Below are 12,105 nucleotides of genomic sequence, written 5' to 3'. Positions count from 1 at the left end.
AAAGAGCACCCAGCAGTGCAGCTTCCTAGTCACATATAAGACTGGTAGCTAAGGTACTTATACTGTATGTTCTACAACTAACCAATAAATCTCAATTTTCTAACATGAGATGTTACCTAGGGAGGTAATGAAATAGCTGCCAAATGAAAAACCAAGTTCAAAGAACCCCTACAATCCAACAAAGAGCAATATATACATACATAGCAAATGGAGGCCAACCAAATCTTTCCTCTATGGTTTCCAGTAGTTATCATATTCTAATCCTGTTCCTTTAAAAACAGCCTTATTACTAGTTCGTATTTCTGTTCTGCTGTAAAATCATCCACTTTCTCACAACAGTTTTCTTTTCCAAATTAAGATCTACTCAACACATATTTTACTTGTGTGTTTCTTTAAAATACTTTTAATATAAATGCTTCAGTCAGCTGACTTTAACTAGCTTACAGCAACAATATATAATATATTATAAGAATTAACAAATTATCAAAAATATCAAATAATAAATACAATCAACATAAGCTACAAAAACATCATAAAATGATGTTGGAACGGTCAAATCATAGTGAAATTCACAATGTTGTAACTCATTGGAGTGTTTAAGCACTCCAGTATCTTATCAATTTCCCTGAAACCAAAAATACAGCTTATATAATCATTTGCTCTGTGTTTTGCCCACTAGAAACCTTACAGTTTGAAGAACCTTACTATTAATGTTACATCAGTCTGGTATATATCATATATGTCATTAACTATGCATGCATGGACTGCAGTTCAAAAACTTACACTACGGCATGCATTTTGACTTTTTTTTTAACATTAGAGGCATTGCATGCAATACCATGTAGCTATACAATTGAATATATGCCCAAATATGTAGCCCGTGTTGTTAATGCTAGTAAAATTCATAAAATGTACAGTTTTAAGACTGTCTTCTTTAAAGTTATTTTAAAGTGCTTAAGGATTTGACCAAAGAGCAAAATTACAGACTAATCATTAATGAATCCAGCAAGATTTCAAAGGTTGAGTAATCCATGCCATCATACATTCTGGACACTAATATACTATTGACTTTCTTGTTCCAACATGCTCTTGTTTCCTCACTCTTTTCTGATAAGGAGAAAAATGAGGCAGAACATTTTAAGCAGTCGGAATCATGAAAAATCATGGATACATGCCTGTTGTACTTGTGAGTGATGTGTGGTGGTGTAGGATTCTTAATGTCGCTCAGACCTTGACAGTGTAACTGTAGTATTTCCAAAATACTGAATCAGAGAAAATCCTCAGATTATTACTGAGTAATCCAGTTTCACAAAAACTCTTATTTCTGGTTGCAGTAAGGTTGCAGTTTTATTCCTGTTTATCCTGTGACACAGCAGTTCTTTTGAGTTAAAAGATGACCTGGAATAATCAAAACTCCTTTTGGAATTGGGCCAATCTACTTGAGATAATTTTGCAAAGATTTGTTTGTGACAGTTAATCAGAGGAACTATTATCACAACGCTATTCATACAGAAAAGAATAAATTTTTAAACTAAGCATTCTAAAGTTTTAAGCAGTTAACAATAGGATCCTGTATATGTTTTTGTGTGTGATAAATATGCTTAAAGCCTCAGATTACAGCCTAATTGGATTATACTCCACATTTTAATCTCATGAAAATTCAGAAATTCCTCTAAAATCCTTGCAGAGCATTCAAAATTGAGTTAGCGATAGAGATTAAGCAGCCTGACTGGGATGAGGTGAGAGTTTGAATATTCTTTTGTCAAGTGACTAAATCCTGAATCACAAAGGAAATTAAACTTGCTTTGCATACATGGCAGACAGGCAAGGTTAAGTTGATCAGACCTTTGAAATCTTGGCAGTAGAATGCATTTTTATTACAAGAACCTAGGCAAACTAAATGATGGTATTAGCATGGCTGGCTTTACATTACAGGTGTCTTCAGCAGAATATTTCCACAATTATGGCTTCTAGCCAGGAGGTTACCTAGGGGTAGCAACTGATTCAGTTTTTAATTTTCCTTGGTGCTGCTTTGGATCACCAATTCAGCCACGTGGACCAAGGCAAGCATCTGCCTTGAATCTTGCCAAGGAGCTGTTTTCTTGGCAGCTGCTGGTATGTGTTAGATAGTGATGCTGGTATCTGCTGTTGGCATCTGCTCACACAACTCTCCCCCCGCCCCGCCTCTCCAACAACACATAAAGTTGCCTCTAGCTTAATTTGGTTAGTTGCCCTGATTGGTATCCCACTTTATTTGATCGGTCCTAAACTGATCACAATTTAGTTTATTGAACAAGATGCAGCTCATGTTCTACTTGTGCAAGTCTTTATACGTATAGCATTTCTGCATTTGTAGTTGATATGGAGCATTTTACAATACATTCAGTTAAAATACCTTGCCAGGCACATCCCATAAGCTACTAGTGTGGTGGGTCACTACTGACACTGAAAAATGAGTCCAGTTAGAGAACCCCCTGAAGGCTCTTGATGTATACTATAATAAATAGTGCACACTTTAAGTCAAACTTTTTCATTCTGTATTCAAAGGTAATGGATTTTCAGTAACCATAGTAACCTTGGTTTATTTCTAGATAAATACATGAGGTATATACATTTTGGTTTTATTTTTGAATATAAACTACCACATTATGTATTGCTAATAATATGAGAAATAGGATATCGGGTCACATAATGACAGTTTAAACTAGTATGCATTTTTCTTCTGGAAAAAATAAATATTTATCAAATGTATAGATGCAATTAATATTCTCCCCTCCAGGTTTTTCTATATTCTTGAACAATCATTTATCTTCTTCTTTGCAAGACCCCCATCAATCTTTTCTGTGTGCGTGTGTTCAGGTGCCTTCTGCCCCATGTCTTCTACAAATATGGAAACAAAGCTGGTTGTAATTTTGTATTTAAAATAATAATAATGCCTATAGTCAGAGTTGTATTTTCCTGGTCAGATCCAATCCAATTTGCCATGTTTAAATCTCTGTACCTGATGATGTAGTGCAAGGCAGGAATAGGTTTTGTTGGTGGGTTGTCCATTCTGCTGTCTACCAATCTTCTTGCTTAAATTTCAGATGTAGTGCTGAAAACCACAAGGTATTTAGTTCTGGCATTTCTTTTTGTCCCGGATACAACTCATCATTTCATGGATCTTCTTCAATTCATTTCTTGTTCGGACTTATCAGTGAATGAGTTTTGGGCTTAAGGGGCAGTAGGAAGAGATATTATTGAATCCATGATCATATCAAAACTTGGATTGTTTGTTGTATTCCATCTCTGCAGGGCTGTCACTCTTCCCAGAAGATAGATGGAGCTAAAAGTTTCTTGAAGGCTCTGGGAAATGTTTTTGCAGTTTTGGCTGGGAACCCTGTTAAAGTTAACCAGTTAGTTAATTGCTAGATTTGGAGATTATTAGAGATATTGATGCCAATTCATTTTGCAAAATGCCACTGACTAACCATATATAACCCTAACTATATTCAGACCAACAGTCAAGTGAGCAATACACCAATCAAGAAATTGCCAACAAGCCAACAGTAAACAGCCCATCCCCACCAACACTGACAGGGCACAAAACACTAGAATATAAACTGAAAGCAAACCACACTCCTTACTAGCACTGAGGCTACCTAGTTTGGCTAATGAAGCATCTGCAAGAAAAGAACGAAGCTCAGAGAGCAACAAAGACCTCCTTTATCATAAATAAGATTGTCAGGTTATGCTTTTTTTTTTTAAGCTGTAAAACACAGCAATTCACTTTCAGCAGGATGAGGTTCTTGTTTTCACTTGAGCTGCTGTTTTATTTCTACTTACCATATTTTTCGGACTATAAAATGCACCAGTGTATAAGACAGACCAAGATTTTGAAGACATAAGCAAAAAAAAAAAGTTTTTGCCCTCCCTGGCCCCCAGGAGCATTCTGCAGGCCTCCCAAACCCTCTCCGTGCCCTGTTTTTCTGAAAAACAGGGCCATTTTTCACAAAAATGGGACACGCGGGGTGGGGCTTTGGGAGGCCAAAAATGTATTGAGGCTGTATTCGGCTGAATAAGAGTGGTGGGTGTGGCAGGGGAAGGATACTTCAAAATCTCCATTCCCACCCCACTCCAGGGGAAGGATATTGCAAAATCTCCATTCCCACCCCACTCTGGGGCCAGCCAGAGGTGGTATTTACCAATTCTGCAAACTCCTCAAAATTTCCACTACCGGTTCTCCGAACTCCTCAAAATTTCCGCTACCGGTTCTCCAGAACCTGTCAGAACCTGCTGGATTTCACTCCTGGTTTGTTCACACAACATGACAAATTTGTGAACTGCATTTTAGGCCAGTGTTTGTCCAGGATGTCAGTGATTAAATATGATTAAAATAAAATTAAAATGCAGTATGGATTCAGATTTAAACTTATATGTTTAACAGCCACTCATCCCACCAAACTACAATATCAGCACACGTGTGGCAAAAGATAACTTTAGGAAAGATATCAGCTAAGAAATGTTCTGCAATTACTAAGGAATGGAAGAAACTAATTTTAGCAATTACTATGGAATGGAAGGAACAAATATTAGAGAATAAGTAAATTTTAGTTTGGGTTGTTTTGGGAAGTATGATTTAGGTAAATTTGGTCTAAAATGCAGACTGACTCATTTTATCCTCTTGTTCCTAAAGTCACACACGCACAAAAAAGCAAAATTATGATAGCAAGCATGTATTTAATCCACACTTTTTTTCTCAAATAATGAGTTGTTTTTGAGACCCATCCATTAAAACAAGCCGTAGTTTGGTAAAATAAAAAAATTAAAAGTTGGGTGAATCATAAGATTACACATAACATGAAGTTTCAGTGACAGATTATTAATACTGAAGAGAGTTTCACTGGACAAAGAAGAAATGAAGACACCTTTTTTTTTTCTTAAAACATTTCAATATGTCTTTGTCTTAATATTGACATGTTCAGTTTTAAAATGAGGAAGAATATAAAGGGAAGCAAAGTAAATTAGACTTTGATATAAGAGGCTGTTGCTGTCATTTGAGCCTCCTAGATCTAGAGACTTAAACAGAAGCAGAAAATGAGCTAGGTTCTCAATATAAATGGCTAGCTCTTCCATTGGCTTCAAGGGTGATTTGTGTCCTTCAGCAGTAAGTGGAAACTTCCATATAATGTGTAATATTATTCCTCCTATGCCTCGCAGGAGAATACTGTTAAATGTTAAATCTTAGGACAGTAATAAACTGCATTGCTTTTGGGGGTCTCCTACATCTGCTGGTTGTGTTGCCATAATTCATTACCATCCTGGACCAGGTAGAATCCCTAGTGCAGCTGGTGCATTTGATGTGATACACCTGTAATGCTCAGTTACAGCCCAGGGGTTAACAGCCAAGCAACAATAATTATCGTGCTATATAGGTCACCGTTTTTGTAATATCCATAATGTGCTCCTTTAGACCGCTGGCATCATTCAAATACAGTTTTTTAGCTGCATTTTATACTGCCATTCGTTCATACAAAGTTCTACCTTAATGTATTTGCCACTGACAGTATTTCTAGGATCATGTGAATCAATTAACACAGGAAATGTTACTTCAGAAAATATTAAGAATTGCCCTATCGTGGAAATTTAGTTTACAATGGTGCTGGTTTTTTTTAAAAAAAAAAAAAAACAGAGGATTTTGAATGTAAGATTTTTATAAAAATATTGGTCAGGTTCACTAACTGAAACTCAGCAGAAGCTAGCAGGAAGCTTGATATGATATGATGTGATTAGATAAGAATCCTAGAACTGTGAAAAGGGACTTCGAGGATTATCTAGTCTGACCTACTGCAATATGTAGGGAAAAATAATGAAATCATTTTTATGAAATGACTGCCTTAAAAACCTCCCAGAAATGAAGAACTGCTGTGTTTTCCCGAAAATAAGACCTTGTCTTATATTTTTTTAACCCCAAAATAAGCTCTTGGCCTTATTTTCGGGGAGGTCTTATTATTTTGGGGTGCGTGGAGCAAGATGGGGCTCCTCTTGCTGTCTTATCTGATTTCCAGCTCTGCATTTAAATATTTTTGGGGAGGGCTTATTTTTTTGGGGGAGGCTTATTTTAGCACATGCACTCAAAAGCCCGATTGGGCTTGTTATCAGGGGATGTCTTATTTTTGGGGAAACAGGGTACCAATTTCTATTCCACTGTTAATCACATCTTACTAATAGGAAGTTTTTATTTATATTTTAATGGAATTGAGGGTTGCGGAGGATGGGCTACAACATGTATCCATTATTCCTGATCCAATTTATATGGTAGTGAAAAATATTCCCTAACCACCTACCTTCTCATATTCTTTTATCTGGACATTGATATCAGAATTGCCTCCAGTCATCTATTCTTCAAACTAAATATATCAAATTCCTTCAGCCTGTCTTCATGAGGCATACTAAGATCCCAATATTAATCCTCTTTTGAGCTTCTTCTAACTTGAAGAGTAATGGGAGGATCCCGATACTCCCATGTTACACCTCTCCTGCGCGACTTGCATTGGGTGCCGGTTGCCCTCCGGGTGAGATTCAAGGTGCTGGTGTTAACCTATAAAGCCCTTCATGGTTTAGGCCCAGGATATCTGTCGGACCACCTGCAACCAGCATCGTCTTCCCATCGCCAGGTGCATTCCCACAGAGAGGACCTACTCAGGGTGCCGTCAGCTAGACAATGTCGGCTGGCGACCCCTAGGGGTAGAGCCTTCTCTGTGGCTGCGCCCATCCTTTGGAACCAACTTCTCGTGGGTCTTCGGCTGGCCCCCAACCTTCGTACCTTCCGCTGTGAGCTTAAGACCTGGCTGTTTAAACGCCCTAGCCAGGACTGATGGAGTCTACTGTTTTAAATTGGTTTTTAGTCTGTTTTAGTCTGTTTGAATTTGTATTTATTGGGATTGTTTTGTTTGATGTGGGCCGCCCTGAGTCCTTTGGAGAGAGGGCAGCATATAAATCCAAATAATAATAATAATAATAATAATAATAATAATAATAATAATAATAATAATAATAATAATAATAACATATTTGTGTGTGTGTGTGTGTGTGTGTGTGTGCATGTGCACCTTCAAGTCACACTCCTGATGATTGCCTAGACCAGTTGTGGCGAACGTTTTACTTACCGAGTGCTGAACAGGAACACGCTTCACACAGTGCACGTGCTTGCATGCCATCCGCAGTAACACGCGGCTCCTCCCCATGTGCTGCGCATGCAACCACACCATCTGCGTATGTACCCTAGCGCGTGCTGCATGCGCAATCTCACCATATGCGCATGTGCACAGCTTTTTTGCACACAATGCACATGTGCAAATGCTGTCTGTGCATGTATGCACTGCGCACCAGTCATCTCGCGCACATGCGCAAACATGCATGCATGCACAGGAGAGCTCCAAGGGCCAGCTGGGTCCCCTGAATTCCATGCATGCGCACCAGAGGCCTGAACACCAGCTGGGGCACGCATGCATGGGCAGTTTCAGGTGAGCTTGGCAACGGCTTGTGTGCCCGGAAAAATAGCTCTGTGTACCACTTCCAGCATGCGTGCCATAGGTTCGCCAACACGGGGCTAGACTATTATTTACTGCAGTATTCTTGGCAAATTTTTCACAGGAATTTACCCTGCATGATTTTATCTACATTTATCTTTGCTTACCCCTAAGCATTTTTCTCCCCCCGCTCTTTTTTTTTGGTAATATCCTAAATTATATTGACCAAAACTGCACAGTACTCCAATATGGTTTCACCATAGATGTTTTTCAAGGCTTTTAGTTCCTTCCTAATGATTCCAAATATAGAATTTTTTACAAGTTGTATGGCGATTTGCTCTTAATATAGCACATAATTATACCTATACTATTTCATCATTATTATTTGTATGCCACTTTTTCTAAATCACAAAACAATAAATTTTCATAAAAACCTATAGAGACAACCTATTCAAGATAATAATTACAGGTGGATTTTTTAAACCCTTTATGAATATAAATCATTAAAATTGAAATTGTCTTCTTAGCCTGTGCAATAAAGGTAGGAAAGCTATGTAACCCTGAACTGAACAAAGGACAAAAACTTTCAAAGATTATATCCAGGTGTGACATTACAGTGACCCCATTAGGTTCAGGCCATAATTAAAGCCTCTCGAAAGTGTCCATGATTTTGGGTTTAGGATCTGCAACAAAATTAACTAAGATCTTTTTTTTTTAATTTTGATTTATATGCTGCCCTTCTCCGGAGACTCAGGGCAGCTTACAAGGCGTTAAGCAATAGCCTTCATACTTTTGTATATTTTATACAAAGTCAGCTTATTGCCCCCACAAACAGGGTCCTTATTTTACCTATGTTAGAAAGGATGGAAGGCTGAGTCAACCTTCAGCCTGGTGAGAATTGAACTCGCAGTAATTGCAGGCAGCTGGAAGCTAAATACTACCTTTAACAGTAGCATTAATCTGCTGCGTCACTCAGGCTCTCTATCTTGGAAAAATAACCATTTTAGCAGATTATTTCAGCAAGATATTTCAACACTGATAAAAGATTTCAAACATAGGTAGTCCCTGAGTTACAACTGTAATGGAGCCTGCCTATTATTGTCAGAAGTCATGATGATGGTTAATTACATCACTGGTCAACCTCCTCATCCTTGCTCTCCCCAATACAGGTTGTTAACAGAAGAGGTTTTTTTAGGAAGAGATTAGACAACAGTTTGTCTGAAATGGTATAGGGTTTCCTGCCTGAGAAGAGGGTTGGACTAGAAGATCTCCAAGGTCCCTTCCAACTCTGTTATTCTGTTAAGTGGAGCATGGAGTGCCTAAGGGGTGGGGGAGACCCTGGAGGCATAGTGCAGGCACAAGCCCACCTGCCTCAGCATCCCAAGGCCTCCTTTCACCCCCTGAGATATTCCATGCTCCCCTTGTTGCTCCTTGAAGTTCCCACAGGCACTTGGGCTTCCTCACAAGTTAGAATCTTGCTTCTTCTCTTTGCAGATTTGCCTGTGGCAAGATTCTATTAAGCATTAAATTATATTTTCTTTTTGAAGGATGAAATGTTTTCAACACTGCTTGTGTTGTTGGCCAGAGTCAATACTGCTAATTCAAAATCACACAGTAATTTTTCCTTACATTATTAATTGGCACAAAGAGCCTGAATCTATGCAGAACCGAAGTCTTTTGGTGTAAGTTAATATACCAAAAGTCTTTTGGTATAAGCTTTGTATAACTAATAAAGGAGAATATTTGTAGTTCAGGGTTGACATGAGGGGTCTTTGGTGCTTTCTGAGGTTGCTTGTTTTCTTGCAGATATTTTATTATCCAAATTAGGTAACATCCCTAGCACTGATGATGTTGCCTTGTTTGTGTAATGAAACTTCTGCAAGAAAACAAGCTCAGAAAGCACCATGGACCCCCTTATGTGTAATTCTTACAAACAGGAAGTTGGAGCTAAACAGTGTTCAATAAAATATGACATCTATTGAGAAAAAATGAACAATCAATCTTCTTGAAAGAAAACAGTGAGACCCGGGTTAGCTGTAAAGTTGGAAAGAAACTGTTATTAGAAAGTTTACAGTGTGGCAGTCTACCAATATGGGTACCAATTCATTGTTGGAAACAAGCTGTAAAATATAAAGAAAATCTATAAGAAATTGATGTCTTTTAAGGTGGCTGCCCTGGGGAATATTCTGTAGAATTCACATTAATAATTACAATTCTAGCACGGCTGTCAAAACAAAAAGATTCCCAAGCTATCTTGTTGATTAAAACTCTTCTTCCTTTCCTGTCACAACCCAGGCTGGATTTCAGTCAGCAAAAGTGAAACTTACCTGGACAGTTAGTTTGGCACATAACTCAACTCAGTTATAGCCATCACCTCATGCAACTGAGCTCATTCTTGAACCTCTTCCAGAGTAAAATGCTTTCAGTAAGATATTAAATATAATGCAGATTCATCTAGTTTTTAATGTAACTTTCTTGCTAAAATGGATGGGGGACATGATTTCAGTCCCACAACTAATATTTTAATATTTTGGTTTGAATTCTAACCTTATTCTGAGAATGAGCATGTTTTGATATAATGAGGCAGCTAATTGAATGTCTCATTTGTTAGAAAACTTTGTCAAAGCAATTGAATAACTGGATTGAATTATACAGGACAACATTGAAATTGCATAATAAAAAATAATAATAAAATCCTACTATACTTTGTAGACAGGCATTATAGCAAGGATGAAATCCAGCAGGTTCTGAAAGGTTCTGGAGAACTGCTAGCAGAAATTTTGAGCAGTTCGAAGAACCGGTAGCGGAAATTTTGAGTAGTTCAGAGAACCAGCAAATACTACCTCTGGCTGGCCCCAGAGTGGGGTGGGAATGGAGATTTTGTAATATCCTTTCCCTGGAGTGGGGTGGGAATGGAGTTTTTGCAGTATCCTTCCCCTTCTATGCCCGCCAAGCCATGCCCACAGAACCAGTAGTAAAAAAAATTGGATTTCACCATTGTATTATAGCCACCAAGCTACAGGATCAGTAGCTGAACACAACTGAAAAAGACATTAGAAAAATAAGATGCTCCAAACACTAGTTACTCATAGCTAGAGCAGTCATCCAAATTTTAAAGTCTAGACAGACCAATTCGAACACAGCCTGGACTGATTACAAGAAAACATGAGCAATGAACACATGCATGAATCTGTGAATACCTGGTATTATACAAAGTCAACAAGACATCAAGGACCTTCCTCAAGAACTCTGGAAAGAACAGGAACTGTGGAAAACAACACTGGAAATCAATACAAGATAGCTTGAACAAGAGGCCATCTAATTTAGCACATATCAAGGTGATAAATTGTCCCTGTTGCTGTCCTGTACAGAATTGAATCTCGTCAGCCATATAATATGGATATACAGTAAGTTCAACATAACTGTTGAACTTACTGTATATCCATATTATATGGCTGAGGAGATTCCTCACTTATGCCATGCCTATCACCAGATACTCTGCTAGTATAGAGAGCTGGCCAAGAGGACATAAGGCTGCTGATATGAAGACCTAAATGCTCCTCACGATTCATGGAGGCTTTGATCCCACATCCAACTCCAAGAGGCTATACACCAGCTGGAAAGGGAGTAGGTGGAATCTGGTGAGTGTCAAACCCACTGTCCTGAATGACATCCAGTACATCCAAGACTATATAATTAAGATGACTTCTAAAGATGAACTGCTGAGAGAAAGTTTGAGGCAACAACACATATTAGAGGAAGGTGAAGCAGAGGAAGTGTCAAGACCCTGCATGGGATATACCATCAACAGATAGCTGAGATGGCTGACGTTGAGAAATCGTACCAGTTACTGGACAAGGCTGGACTAAAAGACAACACTGAGGCACTGATCATAACAGTCCAAGAACAGACATCTAGCAGCAGATCCAAAGAAGCAGAGGTCTACCATACTAGACAGGACTCTTAATTGAACAAATAGTGGAAGGGTATAAGATATAGCAGGAACAGCATACGCTGAATGGCACAACCAAATAGTTGGCATTGTGCACAGGAACCTGCACAGTGTATGGGTTGGACCCATCTACGTGAGAGATTACACAGAAGACTGTGGAGAATAATGGGGATAAGTTCCTGTAGGACTTCTAAATAGATAGGCAGATAGTGGCCACTAAAGTGGATGTCATGGTAATAGACAAGGACCAGAATACAGCAGTTGTGATAGATGTATAGATGCCAAGTGACAACAAAATTAGCAAGAAGAAGTATGAGAAGCTAGAGTAAGTATCAGGGTGTGTAGAAGGAACTAGAGGGTGTGTGGAAAGTAAAAGCCAAGTTGTCCCATAGTGGTAAGAGCACTTGGGGTTATGACTCCTAAGCTGGGAGAGTAACTTCAACAGATCCCAGGAACAACTTTAGAATTCTCTGTTCAGAAGAGTGCAGTGCTAGGAACAGATGAAATACTGCAGTGGCAGAACCCTCAAATTCTCAAGCCTCTAGTCAAGGATTTGAGATTGAGAAAAATACATGCCACTCCATACATGGGGTTAGGGATTTTTTAAACAGTGTATGGATGCATATGCTGAAAGCACTGATA

At 38.5% G+C, this 12,105-nt stretch overlaps 1 protein-coding gene across 1 annotated transcript in view; it reads left to right on the top strand.

The window, feature by feature from the left end:
- Positions 1 to 12,105, top strand: part of USH2A (usherin) — a 474,981-nt gene that overhangs the window by 200,059 nt on the left and 262,817 nt on the right. The window lies entirely within an intron of this gene.

The sequence above is a fragment of the Pituophis catenifer genome, unplaced genomic scaffold (assembly GCF_029215685.1).
Source record: "Pituophis catenifer annectens isolate HBS135680 unplaced genomic scaffold, rPitCat1.0.hap2 SCAF_1, whole genome shotgun sequence".
NCBI lineage: Eukaryota > Metazoa > Chordata > Lepidosauria > Squamata > Colubridae > Pituophis > Pituophis catenifer.
Note: the sequence above shows the minus strand (reverse complement) of the source record. Positions and strands in the feature narration are given on the sequence as shown.